General features: G+C 50.9%; 1 non-coding gene across 1 annotated transcript; it reads right to left on the bottom strand.

Annotated features, from left to right (window-relative positions):
• Positions 1 to 7902: 7902 nt before the first annotated feature.
• Positions 7903 to 7988, bottom strand: LOC122691079. The gene has a single exon (XR_006340321.1). It is a non-coding gene; the product is annotated as a small nucleolar RNA SNORD62 (small nucleolar RNA).
• Between the last annotated feature and the right edge of the window lie 4504 nt (positions 7989 to 12492).

Here is a 12492-nt window from a genome sequence, read left to right on the forward strand (position 1 = left end):
TTTAAAAAATTAACTCTTTATCACAATTTCTCTTCAGAAAATATACCTGTTACCAGATTTCTGGTTTCCCAACATCCTTGTCACAATTGGTTTGATTTCCTAATAAAATAAAAAACTGACTTTGCATGAGGAGAGAAAAAAAACCTAGGTACACTAAAATAAGAATTTTGTGGCTGACTGTACTTAAGTCAGTGAAGAAAAGTGTTGGGACAATTAGTTGAGTGATTGGGCATTGGGAGTTAGCAGTCTCTTATATCTTTTATTCTGCAAACTTGCTAAATTCACTGATTAGTTCTTGTCAATATTTTGTAGATTCCATTTGATTTTCTGCATAGACAATCATGTCTGCAGATAGCTTTAATTTCTCCTTTCCAATTGAATTAATCTCAAAAACATACAAGCAGCTCTTGCAGCTCAATTCCAGAAAAATAAACGACCCAATAAAAAATGGGCCAATCAAGATGCCTTTATTCCATTGATTTCTCTCCTCATAATGGTTTGGGTATTTCTGATTCTTGGCATACTCTTTTCCTTGGGTACTGGGTATATTTTTCCCTAGGTATACTCCACAACTTTTAAAAATGTAATGTTGTTTACTTACCTTAGAAACACTTTGATCCTGTTGAGTCTTGCCTTACGGGTTGATCAGTGGGAGTTTGAGACAAGATCCCTCTGAGTCATCTATATGATGTCACCTGAATGAAGAGTTTCTGCTACGGCTCCAGTGGACTCTCTGCCCACGTGCAGGGTTCTCTCCTCCCTCTGCCGCCCTCTTCTCTCTGGTTCACCATCTACCAGCTCTGACAGCCTCTGCTCTGCAATTCCCCCTCGACACCCAGGGGGCCGGCTGGACATGGCCTGGGCAGTCTGTGTAGACAGCAAGCTGGGGCAGCTGCACAGCTCATCTCTTCCATGTCTCAGCTCCCAGAGATCACTGCTGATCCTCCCTGGCCTGATGTCCAGTTTTTTCACAGCCTGAGCTTCATATATTTTGGCATGTTTTAAGGGGATCTTTGAAGCCAGTGGCAAGGCAGAGCTGGTCCTTTTCCCCCACATGCGTGAACAGAGTCTGCCATGACAGAACCGCGAGAGCTCTGCTCCCGTGGGCTGGAGGGAGGCAAGTGCTGCTGCCAGGGATGGTGGCAATGGTCCCGGGGGTGACGGTGATGGAGTTATCTCACCCGGCAGCACCCAGCACCTCTAGTAGCTACAGTGATCCTTCCTTTCAAAATGTAAGCCAGATATGTCTCCCCTGTTCCGTTCCCTTCACTGGCTTTATTCTCATTCAGAATATAAGCCAGAGGTCCTTATAATGACCAGAAAGGCCCCACATTCTCATCTGTGAACCCCCATTGCCTCTGTACCTCCTCTGCTATGCTCACTCTTGTTCAGTCCATGCTGACCACACTGGCCTCTTGGCTGCACACTCAACATTCCAGGTTTTCTGAGGAATTAGTGCTTTTGAATAGTCTGTTCTCCCTGCCTTGATTACCCTCTCAAATATAGCTCCTGGCCACCTCCCTCATCTCCGAGTCTGCCCAGGTCTCATCTTCTCACCCGACTTCCCCTTGCAGCCACCCTCCCCACAGCCTGGTGGGCAGTCAATCTTCTTCACGCTATTCTTTCCCACACCACTGATCACCTTCTATAATATGGTATAATTTACAAATTTGTTTTACTTCCTGCCTCTTCCCAATAGAGATAATCACTATTTTGACTTTTATCACCATAGAGTATGAAAATGAATTAAAAGTCACACTGAAGAACAAAAAAGTGGAAATGATTTAAAATTTCAAGACAGAAAAAACAATTAGGGTGTGATCTTTTATGTGAAAGTACACAGAGGCTCAAACTCATGCAAATAAGAGGTTTTGACCATGAAACAAAGACCATGAGAACACAGTGCTGGACAGAAGCCAAACAAAGGGACATGTCCCAGGGATTACCCTGCCTTCCCCACGGAGGCCTCCTAGGCAGTGATGTCAGTTTGTGGTGCTGAGTGAGGTCCAGTTCACGACTGGCCTTGTGGAGTTTCAGTGACCAACAGCCTTGATTGGAAAGGCCACCACGCCCCTTAGGCTCTCCAGTGCCCCATCTGCTGTCAGTGAGGTGCCCACGTGGGATGGGTCTGTGCCTCATTTCTGCTCTCTATTATGGGGCCCCCTGCTCCAGCCTGCACAGTGCCACTCTGTCTCAGAAAACAAGAATTAAATTTATAAAGACAAATGGCACAATTAAAATAAATAATAATAAATGCAATTTAAGATCAAAGAAAATAAAGTAGAAAGGTGGAAACCTAGGGAGGTGCCTGATGGAATAAAGGGGCCAGAGCTCAAGGGGCCTGGGGGTCAGAGACCTTCAGGTTAGGATTCCTGGCCCTTGATTCTCAGGATAGCATTGTGGGCCAACATACCCTTCTTTAGATTGGCGGCTTGGTCTGGAGTTTCAGGAAAAAACATTTGTGGTAATCAGCCTGGTCCTTGATCAGGGTGAGGAAGTTCATGTGGCTTCTCCTCCTTTCTCTCAGCACCAGGATTCCCCTTGGCTGTAGGTTCTGTGCCTTTGGCCTGGTTCCCCCAAACCCGATCCCCGGCTACTCTGGTTGTCTCTGCCTTACATCACGGCCTAGAGACGCTGCTGACCTGGCATGCAGGGCAGCTGGGAGCATCAGCAATGGGGAAAAGAGAGGTGAGGGCACAGCAGACCCCTGCTGTGGGGAGGCAGGCTGGGTGCTGTTGCCTTTAAATGTCAGTACAGAAGGTCACCTTATCTGTGGTTTCTGGCAGGGCCGTTGATTTTATTGTCGACTACTGAAGCTAGTTTCTGACCCAGAAAAAAGACGTGGTTTGGCTGACCAGAAGCAGTGCTTGTTACAGCCACCTGCTGAACGGCTTGCAGTGAAGTAACATGGATGTAGGGCATTCCATGTGAGTCAGGTTAGGCCTGTTGTACTTGAAAACATCAGGGAAGTCTATTTTCAACACTCAGCCTTCAAAACGTGTTCCGAGTTTTTATCAGAGGTCATTACTTAAAACAAATAAGAGGACACTTAGGTCATTGATTCTTCCTTATGACCTTTATTAATGCCAGAAATGAAATAGTAAAAACACAGTGAATTTTTTTAAAAGGCATGATTTTGTCACATCCACAGACTCCAGGGGTTGGGACTTCAACATCTTTTTCTGGGGGACGCAATCCAACCCACAGCCACCCTCCACCAACTTCCACTTCATTCTGAGCACAAGCCCTCAGCATGTGCCCTGAGGCCTCCACATCCAATCCCTGTCAGCTCTCGACCCCCTACCCTGCTGCTCTCCTCTTCACCCACTTTGCTCCAGCCACACTGGTCTCCTCACGCTCCCAAACCTCCCTCAAGTCTTCACTCCATCTCTGCTTCACAACAAAGCTGACCCCGACCACCCGGTTGAAAATGGAAAACCTCTCCTCCAAGCACTCCCTCTCTTTTCAACTGTTGCATTTCTGTCCAGAGGCCTCACCACCTTCCCATAGGCTACCTAGTGTAGCTGTTTTTCATTTCTTGACAGTCTCTCCTGGCTGAACTGGAACCTCCATGGAGGCCTGGAGCAATGTCCAGCAAGAAAAGTTCCTTGAGTTACCGAATAAATAAAGCTACTATAGAAAATGTAATAAAATATTCTTGTGAGCTAGGAGTGAAGAAGTACTTCCTAAACATTGTTTTAAGCCCATCACAGATTAATATCAAGAAAATAGCAATATTTTTAATATCCTGCTGATCATCAAGAAGATAACTACAATTCTGATTTGTGGAAATGTGGAAAAGATACAAAGGCTAGTTATAGAAGAGAAAAACCCCAAAGGTTGCAGGATATGGTAGGAGTGGGAATGGGTGCAGCCATAACAGGGAGCAGCCTAGCATGACTGAATCCAGTAAAGTGTGCACATCCCTGAACTCCAGCATTTATGCCCTGGGAAACTGTGACCAGTCTCCTCAGTGGGGTGTATGAGGGTGTCCTCACAGTGTCGCCTGTGGAGGCGGGAGTCAGAGCCACCTAAATGACCCACTGTCTCTCCTTCTGCCCTAATGTCAGACCCTCAGGTGGGCCTGATTAATTCATGAGCTTTCGCTTGTGGGATGGATGACAGCAGAAGTCAACACACTAGGCACTTGCTTGGGACATTCTTTCGACTATCCTCTCACATGTCTGACCAGTGTCCACACCTACTCTACGTACCCATGTGACTCTGGTTCTGCCCTGACATGTTTTTCTCCAGGGATGATGGCAAAAACCTATTAATATCTGCTAAACCTACAACTAAAACTGTAACAACGTCTGCTCATGGCTCTGCATTTGTAGTACCGACAGGGGAGCCTGGGACAAAGAGCTCATTTAGCTGTCTGTAAGCGACTGTGAGGCTTTACTTTCCACTTGGCTTTTGAACACGATTCCTAGCCAGCTCCACACTGCCCTTTACTCGGAGAAGCTGGCCTGCTCTCCTCTTGTCATGTTGACTATTTATATATTTTTGCCTGCACTTAGTGTTCGTTGATGCACATGTGCTTTCTCTAGTTGTGGCCAGGGGCGTCTACACTCTAGTTGCTGAGCGCAGGCTTCTCATTGCGGTGTCTTCTCTTACGGCAGAACATGGGCTCTAGGGCACAGGCTCAGTAGCTGTGGGGCATGGACTCAGTTGCTCCGTGGCACTTTGGATCTTCCCAGACCAGCCGTCGAAGCAGTGTCCTTTGCATTGACAGGTGGATTCCCGTCCACTGAACCCCCAGGGAAGTCCTCCTCGTGTTTTATCTGGTTTTGTCCTGAACTGTATGTAACTACTTCTCTAACCTCTGCTTTCTCTTGGATTAAAAGTATGTGTGTATATATGTGTGTGGGCTCAATTGTGTCTGACTCTTTGCAACCTATGGACTGTAACCCACAAGGCTCCTCTGTCCATGGAATTTTCCAGGCAAGAATACTGGACTGAGTTCCCATTTCCTTCTCCAGGGGATCTTCCCCACCCAGGGATTGAACCTGTGTCCACTGTGTCTCTTGTGTTGGCAGGCGGATTCTTTACCACTAGTGCCACCTGTCTTTCGAAAGCCCAAAAGAAAGTGTCTGCAAAAGCCAGATGGATGGTCAGGTCAGGTAAGCGGCTGAACTGGCTGGTCTCACCTCAGACCCCAGAGCACTCACTCCCACATGGGCTGTTGCCTCAGCCCCAGGGTTTCTGACACAAAGGCCTGGGATGGGGCCTGAGAACCTGCATTTACAGCAAGCTCCTAGATGCTGCTGCTGCTAGTCTAGGGACCCCAGTTTGAACCTCACTGGTTAAGCAGACATACAGGTTGCATGAGGCACAGGAAAACCTGTGTGATGCCAAAAGCACGGGACAGACATACTGAGAGAGCGGGCCAAGGGCAGCAAGGGGGAGAGCAGGGAGGGAGGCAGGAGGACATGGGGACAAAAGACAAGGCTGGGCCCCTGGTCTCTAACACACCACAGTTCACTCTCTACCCCAACCCGCATCCCCTGTGGACATGCTCACAGCAACAGGTGGACAAGGGAACAGCCCGACAGCCTGTGAAGGCTGGAACCCCTGGGGGCAAGCCGCAAAGCCCCCTCAAACCCAGGCTGAAGGGCTGTAAGGAGCTGAAGATCTCCTGAGACTGGGAGACATGCGGCCCGCCCCTCAGTCCCAGCTGGGCTTGAGCTTTAAGAGACGTCACTCATTATCAGAGAACTGCAAATCAAAACCTCAATGAAGTACCATTACACGCCAGTCAGAATGACTGCTATCCAAAAGTCTACAAGCAATAAATGCTGGAGAGGGTGTGGAGAAAAGGGAACCTTCTTACACTGTTGGTGAGAATGCAGACTAGTACAGCTACTATGGAGAACAGTGTGGAGATTCCTTAAAAAAAAAACTGGAAATAGAACTGCCATATGACCCAGCAATCCCACTCCTGGGCATACACACCGAGGAATCCAGATCTGAAAGGGACACGTGTACCTCAATGTTCATTGCAGCACTGTTTATAATAGCCAGGACATGGGAGCAACCTGGATGCCAATCAGCAGACGAATGGATAAGAAAGCTGTAGTACATATACACAATGGAATATTACTCAGCCATTAAAAAGAATACATTTGAATCAGTTCTAATGAGATGGATAAAACTGGAGCCCATTATACAGAGGGAAGTAAGCCAGAAAGATAAACACCAATACAGTACACTAACACATATATATGGAATTTAGAAAGATGGTAACGATAACCCTATATGCAAGACAGAAAAAGAGACACAGATGTATAGAACAGACTTTTGGACTCTATGGGAGAAGGCGACGGTCGGATGATCTGAGAGAACGGCATCAAAACATGTATGTTATCAAGTGTGAAACAGATCTCCAGTCCAGGTTGGATGCATGAGACAAGTGCTCGGGGCTGGTGCATTGGGATGACCCAGAGGGACTGGATGGGGAGGGAGGTGGGAGGGGGGTTCAGGATGGGGAACTCATGTAAATCCATGGCTGATTCATGTCAATGTATGGCAACCACTACAATATTGTAAAGTAATTAGGCTCCAACTAATACAAATAAATGGAAAAAAGAGAGAGAGAGACGTGGGAAGGAAAATTTGGATCTGCTGGGAAGCAGCAGCCTGCAGGTGGGGAGGTGGGTGGGTCACCATGCTGCCCTGCAAGCTGTTTCTCACAGCCCATCACCAGCACCCCTTCACCTCCACCCCGGTCTTTCTTCCTGGGGCATCCAACACCACCCATAGAGCGAACTCAACACAGCCTGCCTGCACTTCCTTCCTTCTCAGGAGAGAGCAGAGAACCGGCAGGAAGCAACCCCAAACCAGCACTACGAGCATCCCTGCACTGGACCCTGCACAGCTGGATGAAGGAGCCTGAGCTCCACCCCCAACAGAGGCGGGTCCAGAAGCGGAACCGTGGATGGATAACGCCACGGACAGAAGAATACATGTGGTATGGCCCAGTTATGAGACCTTGCAGAGCCAAAAGACATAATGTTTAAGAATATGCTCTGAAAAGATCAGGATGGGCCATATCCTCTGCCCCTGGGGCAGTGCTTCACCCTGGGCTCTGCGGGTACAGGGGTTGGCGGGCACAGGAGCCCCGTGGAAGGCCCAGCACCAGCTTCAGGAGGGAGACTCCCTCCACACGCGGCCCCTGCCAGCACAGAATTGTGCCCACTGTGCATGAACACAGACACCTGCTCATTTATACAACTACCGCTTTCTAACGCATCCATGCCTGGGAGTCTAGGCCTTTCTTCTCTTCAGCAGAAGGATACCTGATCACCAAAGAGAATTCCGTTTCAGTGAATCCCCTGGCTAGGGTGCAGGAGGGAGAGCGTCAAGAAAGGAAAGCTAAGCGGTCCAGAGCACTCAGCTCCGTCCCTCCTCCTCGGCTCCCACGTGTTCACTCAGGAAACACTGACTGGCTGCCATAACGTGCCAGGTACACGGCAGTAATGTGAGGGGTTCAAAACATGAGACAGGCCATGAACGGGTACATGAAGCAGCCAATCACGCCCTGTGCTGCACCCTCCCCTCTATCCCTGGGTCACCTGTCTCACTGGCATTACCTGCTGGTAACTCTGCTGCTGAGGTATGGTCTGAGGAACCAGCCGGGGCTGACTCGCAAACACATGGCCATCAGGTAGAGAGGTGGCAGGTGGCTGCCTGGAAACACAATTCGAGGCAGGGGAACAGGATCAAGTCTCACTGTCCCAGAAGGTCCTGCAAAGTGGTGGGGGGAGGCAACGTGGCAGAGTTGGCCCTGGGCTCCTGTGCAGCCCAGGGCCCGGGGAGAGGGGCCGCTGCAGCCAGCCTTCCCCTCTCACCCACCACCCCGCACACCCAGGAAGGGCTCGGTCATAAAGGAGGCTGCCAAGGTCTCTCAGTCACGGTCCTCTTCATCTCCCTGCTATTGAGTCCACAGTGGAGAGTCAGAAGGATCTGTTGCGATCGGATCACTGAGACGCTGGCAGCTGGGCCCCTTGAGTCCCCACGGGCTCCTTTGGGCACTGACACCGTGATGAGGACAGTGACCATTGGGGTAAAACTGGCTCCTGCTTATTGAGGCTCAGTTGATACAAAACCCTCCCTGGATGTGAGCTCATCTCATGGGCATGGTGACCCCGCACTGGGCCATCACGACTCTGCTGTTTCACAGAGGAGGGGGCAACGTTCAGACAGCTGCTCATGTGACAGAATCTCTGATGGGACCTCTCTGCAGGAGGTGAGAGAGCCCTGCAGAGGTCACAGAGTCCTGTCGCCTCCCAGGGTCGGACGCTGAGAGCAGCAAGTGCCAGAGACCAGGGCACACAGGAACCCATGGCCCCCAGGCAGGAACATGCTCCTTAGGTCAAGGCAGGGGGGCCTCAGGGCTACAAACCCATGTTTCCCTCGAGGGAATGGAGAAGGATCCGTGAGCTGGACCAGGGGAGAGGTACCTGGAAGGGCTGCAGAAAGTGTGACTGAGGCCACGGGCACAGAGGGCTTGGAGACTCCACTGAAGGAGCTATAGCTGACCCCGCGGGAGGCCCCCCTGGAGGGTGGGGACTGCAGGCCTGAGCTGGCGCCTCCTGGCGAGCTCTGCTCCGGCTAGCTGGGCGAGTTTCCCCAAGCCTTGTGCACAGACTTCATCTTTGGATGCAAGGAGGTGGGGGGAGATTGAAGTTACGGGCCAGAAGGCAGCGGTGGCACAAAGCTAAGTCCAGGGGTGGAAGGAGGGGGTGTGCTGGGGTGGGGTCTGCTTGCTCTTGCCCACTCACAAGCCAGGCCCCAAGTTACCTTCAGAGTGAAGTCAGCGGTGGGGAAGGACATGTGGGAGAGGCTGATGGCTCTCTGGATGTGGTGGTCACGCTGCAGGATGGGGATGCTGGGGGTGAGCCCGGCCTGGAGGGAAGGACACAGTGGGACACCTGCAAAGGGGGGAACCACACCCTCTCCTGTCCGGACCCAGCCTTCCAGCAGGGCTGCCGTGTTTCAGCAACAGAAGCAGAGCTGGTGGCCAGCACGCAGGCCCCACTGCATGGCATGGAGGTCCCAGTTCCTGTCTCAGCCCCTTCCCCCAGACTGTGAAAAAGAGGCCCTGGAAACATACTCAGAAATACAGCGCTAGACCCCCTTCCTGCAGTGTCCAGTGCCCACCTGCATGTCATGGGGTTTCTGAATAATCGCAGAGTAAGGAAACTTGTTTACTTAATTTAGCACAGCATTCTCAAACGTTGTGTGACTGCGGAACCCGGGAAGGTTTGAATCACAAAGTGCCAAATACAACAGACCTTAGGGGTTACACCACTCCATTTTAAGCTCACAAAACCAGGGCGTGGACCAACTTGCCACGGGCGTTCAACTAGCTAGAGATGGCACCAAGACACAAACCGACCCTCCCAACCCGAGAGCCACACTGACGAGGCTCTCTTCCCCGGGGCCTGCTGGCACAGGGACCACACAGCTGGGCAGTAGAAGCATGGCCAATGCGTCCTGAGGTTTGACAACTGGAATCCCTGTGGGACCAGAGGCAGAGCCGGGCTGCAAGCTGAAATCAGAGTCCTGTAAAAAAAAGGGAACAAGGCCCACAGAAATCGCCCTGGCTCGCCTTCTGGCAGAGACACACGTGAAGTAGACCCATCGCCTCAGCAACTCAAAAAACCCAGTATGGGACCTCCCCAGTGGTCCAGGGGCTAAGACTCCAGGATCCCGATACAGGGGGCCCGGGTTCGATCCCTGCTCAGGGAATTAGATCCCACATGCCGCAACGAAGATCAAAGACTCCATGTGACGCAACGAAGACCTAGCACAGCCACATAAATAAAGACTTAAACGTAAATAAGTAAGCAGTATTCACCATGTGAACAAAACGGCCAGCTGTTTCTCAACAGCCCCCAAGCAAGGCAGCCATCCCCTTCCCTGCCTGGCTTCCTGCTTGGTCTGAGAACTTGCCTGGCATTGGCAGGGAGACGGAACCAGCCCATAGCAGCTCTTCAACCAGGATGCCACCCCACGACATCACTTCGAGTGTTGCCAGCACCTACCAGCCCACTCCTCCAGGAAAGGCCCCTCCTTCCTCTCCAAGCACCAAAAACAGGGGTTGGGGAGGTGCGGAGAAGAAACACTTCAAGCCTCACCTTCGGGTTGGCTCCAAATTCAATGGGTGTCACTGGCAGCACAGAGTCCCCGTGAATCTCCACCCCATGAATGGGGAACCACAGCGCCTGGCAGCTGTTCGGCCCCCTCGGAGCCCTTTCTGTTTTGCAGAGAGCGAGACCCCCTGCCCCACCTGGTCTTCTGCAAACCTCAGCTGTGACCACTCAGAACTGGTTCTCATTTCGGGCTTTCATCCTTTTGACCTGCATGGCCACCAAAGCACAGTGTTCTGTGCTCTCTGAAGGGTCTGGCAAACCTTCCATTGGCCCAGGAGCACAGGGGACTGTCTGAGGGCTTCCAGAAGAGTCCCCATGCATTGAGGTCTGTGCCTCTGTCCTTCAGTTCTGGGGCTTTGACCCCAACACCTTAGGGACCAGAGCCTCCTCCATGCGAGGCAGGTGGAGAGACCAGAGGCCAGAAGTGCTGAATGTCTGAGTGGAAGTGGCCATGGTGCCCGGATGGGAGGACACTACCTGCTCCACCAGCCATCCATGCTCGGCTCACGGGAGTGAGCATTTCCCTCGCCAGAGCTGTAGGAAGGGCCCAGAAAGTCCCCCGACTTTACCAGCTGGTGTCATGACACAGAGAGGTGGCCGTGGATTTTCTAACCATCATCATTCCCCAGCTATTTAAAAAATCTCCCCCTCAGTACAAGCTTATGCAAGCACACATCTTGCATGATCTCAAGTCAGCAGTAGATCTCTAAAGACAGAAAGTGGAAAAGACATTGGGGACCAGGCAATGGCAATCTCATGAGATAAAGAAACTTGGGAAAAATGTTTAAGGAATCAGCTCTGGATTCCATAAATCAATTAATGGGTTAGCAGTTGCTTGGTTTTCTGGTTTTCCTGTGTCTGCAGTCTTCAACCAGAGCAGGTCACTCTGCCAATGTAGGCTCCCCTGATTTCTCTGCCCAGGAGATCGCCAGCACTTTTTCAGAAGACACCCCCACAACTCCTCTAGCAGTGTCTCAGAGTGGCGGCAGTGAGGAGGGGCCCAGGCAGGCTAGGTCCCCTGCACAGGGATTCAGCAAGTAGAAGAATTCACTCCCTCCAGGTTCCAGTACCAGCAGCAGCAGCAGCAGCAGCTAAACAGGAGATGCTTAGCCCATATGGTAAACAGACCCTCCCCTCCATCTCCCAGGCCCCTTCAATTTAAGCAAACGACACCCACCCTCCTATACCTCAGTCGCCAACAGGGAAGTGGAGAGTGGGGGCCTTGGAGACCAGCCCTGGTCTTTCATTTCTCTAGGTAATTCATCCTCTGGATGAAAACCTTTGTTGGTAGTTTATGGACACTCTTGTCTAGTGTTGAAAGGAATGGTTAGTGGTGTCTGAGTGGTTTTTTCATTCAGAGTTTTACACTATGGCTACTCTTCACACTGACAGCGACCCCACCCTGGAACCTCCCCAGGAGGAAGAGGTCTGGAGGCTGTGCAGAGAGCACTAGTGAGGCATGTTGACTTTGAGTTAAGGGCGGAGGTTGTAGGTTTCGCATCAAACAGCTTTGGGTTCTGATCCTAATGGTGCTGCTTACTAGCTGTGTGGGGCCTTGGACAGGTCAGTGTGAAGCAGAAGGAATGAAGCCCTGACCCTCTGTGTGGCAGTGAGGGATTCTGCCATGCCTGTAGACTAGTTAATCAATAGTCTGGTAGTGTTTTTATTGGTGTTCCCTCAATGTTTTTAAAATATTGAGTCTCTCTCTCTCTTTCTTTTGGCTGTGCTGGGTCTTCGTGGTGGCACGTCAGCTTCTCTGGTTACAGAGCATGGGCTTAGGTGTCCTGTGGCATGTGGGATCTTAGTTCCCTGACCAGGAATCAAATCCACATCCCCTGCATTGAAAGGTGGATTCTTAAACACTGGACCCCCGGGGAAGTCTGGTAAATTATTGTTAGTAATAAAAAATTGTCAGAAAAGAAAGTACTCAGTCGTGTCTGACTCTTTGCGACCCCATGGACTGTAGCCTACCAGGTTCCTCTGTCCATCGGATTTTCCAGGCAAGAATACTGGAGTGGGTTGCCATTTCCTTCTCCAGGAGATTTTCCCAACCCAGGGATTGAACCCGGGTCTCCCACATTGTAGGCAGATGCTTTCCCATCTGAGCCAGCAAGGAAGTCAGGGGAGTTCTGTCTCCTCACAACAAAAATTTGAAGTGATAGACATTAAAGCCCTTGGCGTGTCACAGCTCTCAGACGGACTGTGTTATAGCTCTCAGCTCTCGGACAGACCATGTTATAGCTCTCGGACAGGTCAGTGATACAGCTCAGTTTTATTTAGAAAATAAAAGGAAAGTACATCCTGGAGGCATGAGGGCATGCTGAGCCAAAAGACG

Source organism: Cervus elaphus, chromosome X, assembly GCF_910594005.1.
Source record: "Cervus elaphus chromosome X, mCerEla1.1, whole genome shotgun sequence".
NCBI lineage: Eukaryota > Metazoa > Chordata > Mammalia > Artiodactyla > Cervidae > Cervus > Cervus elaphus.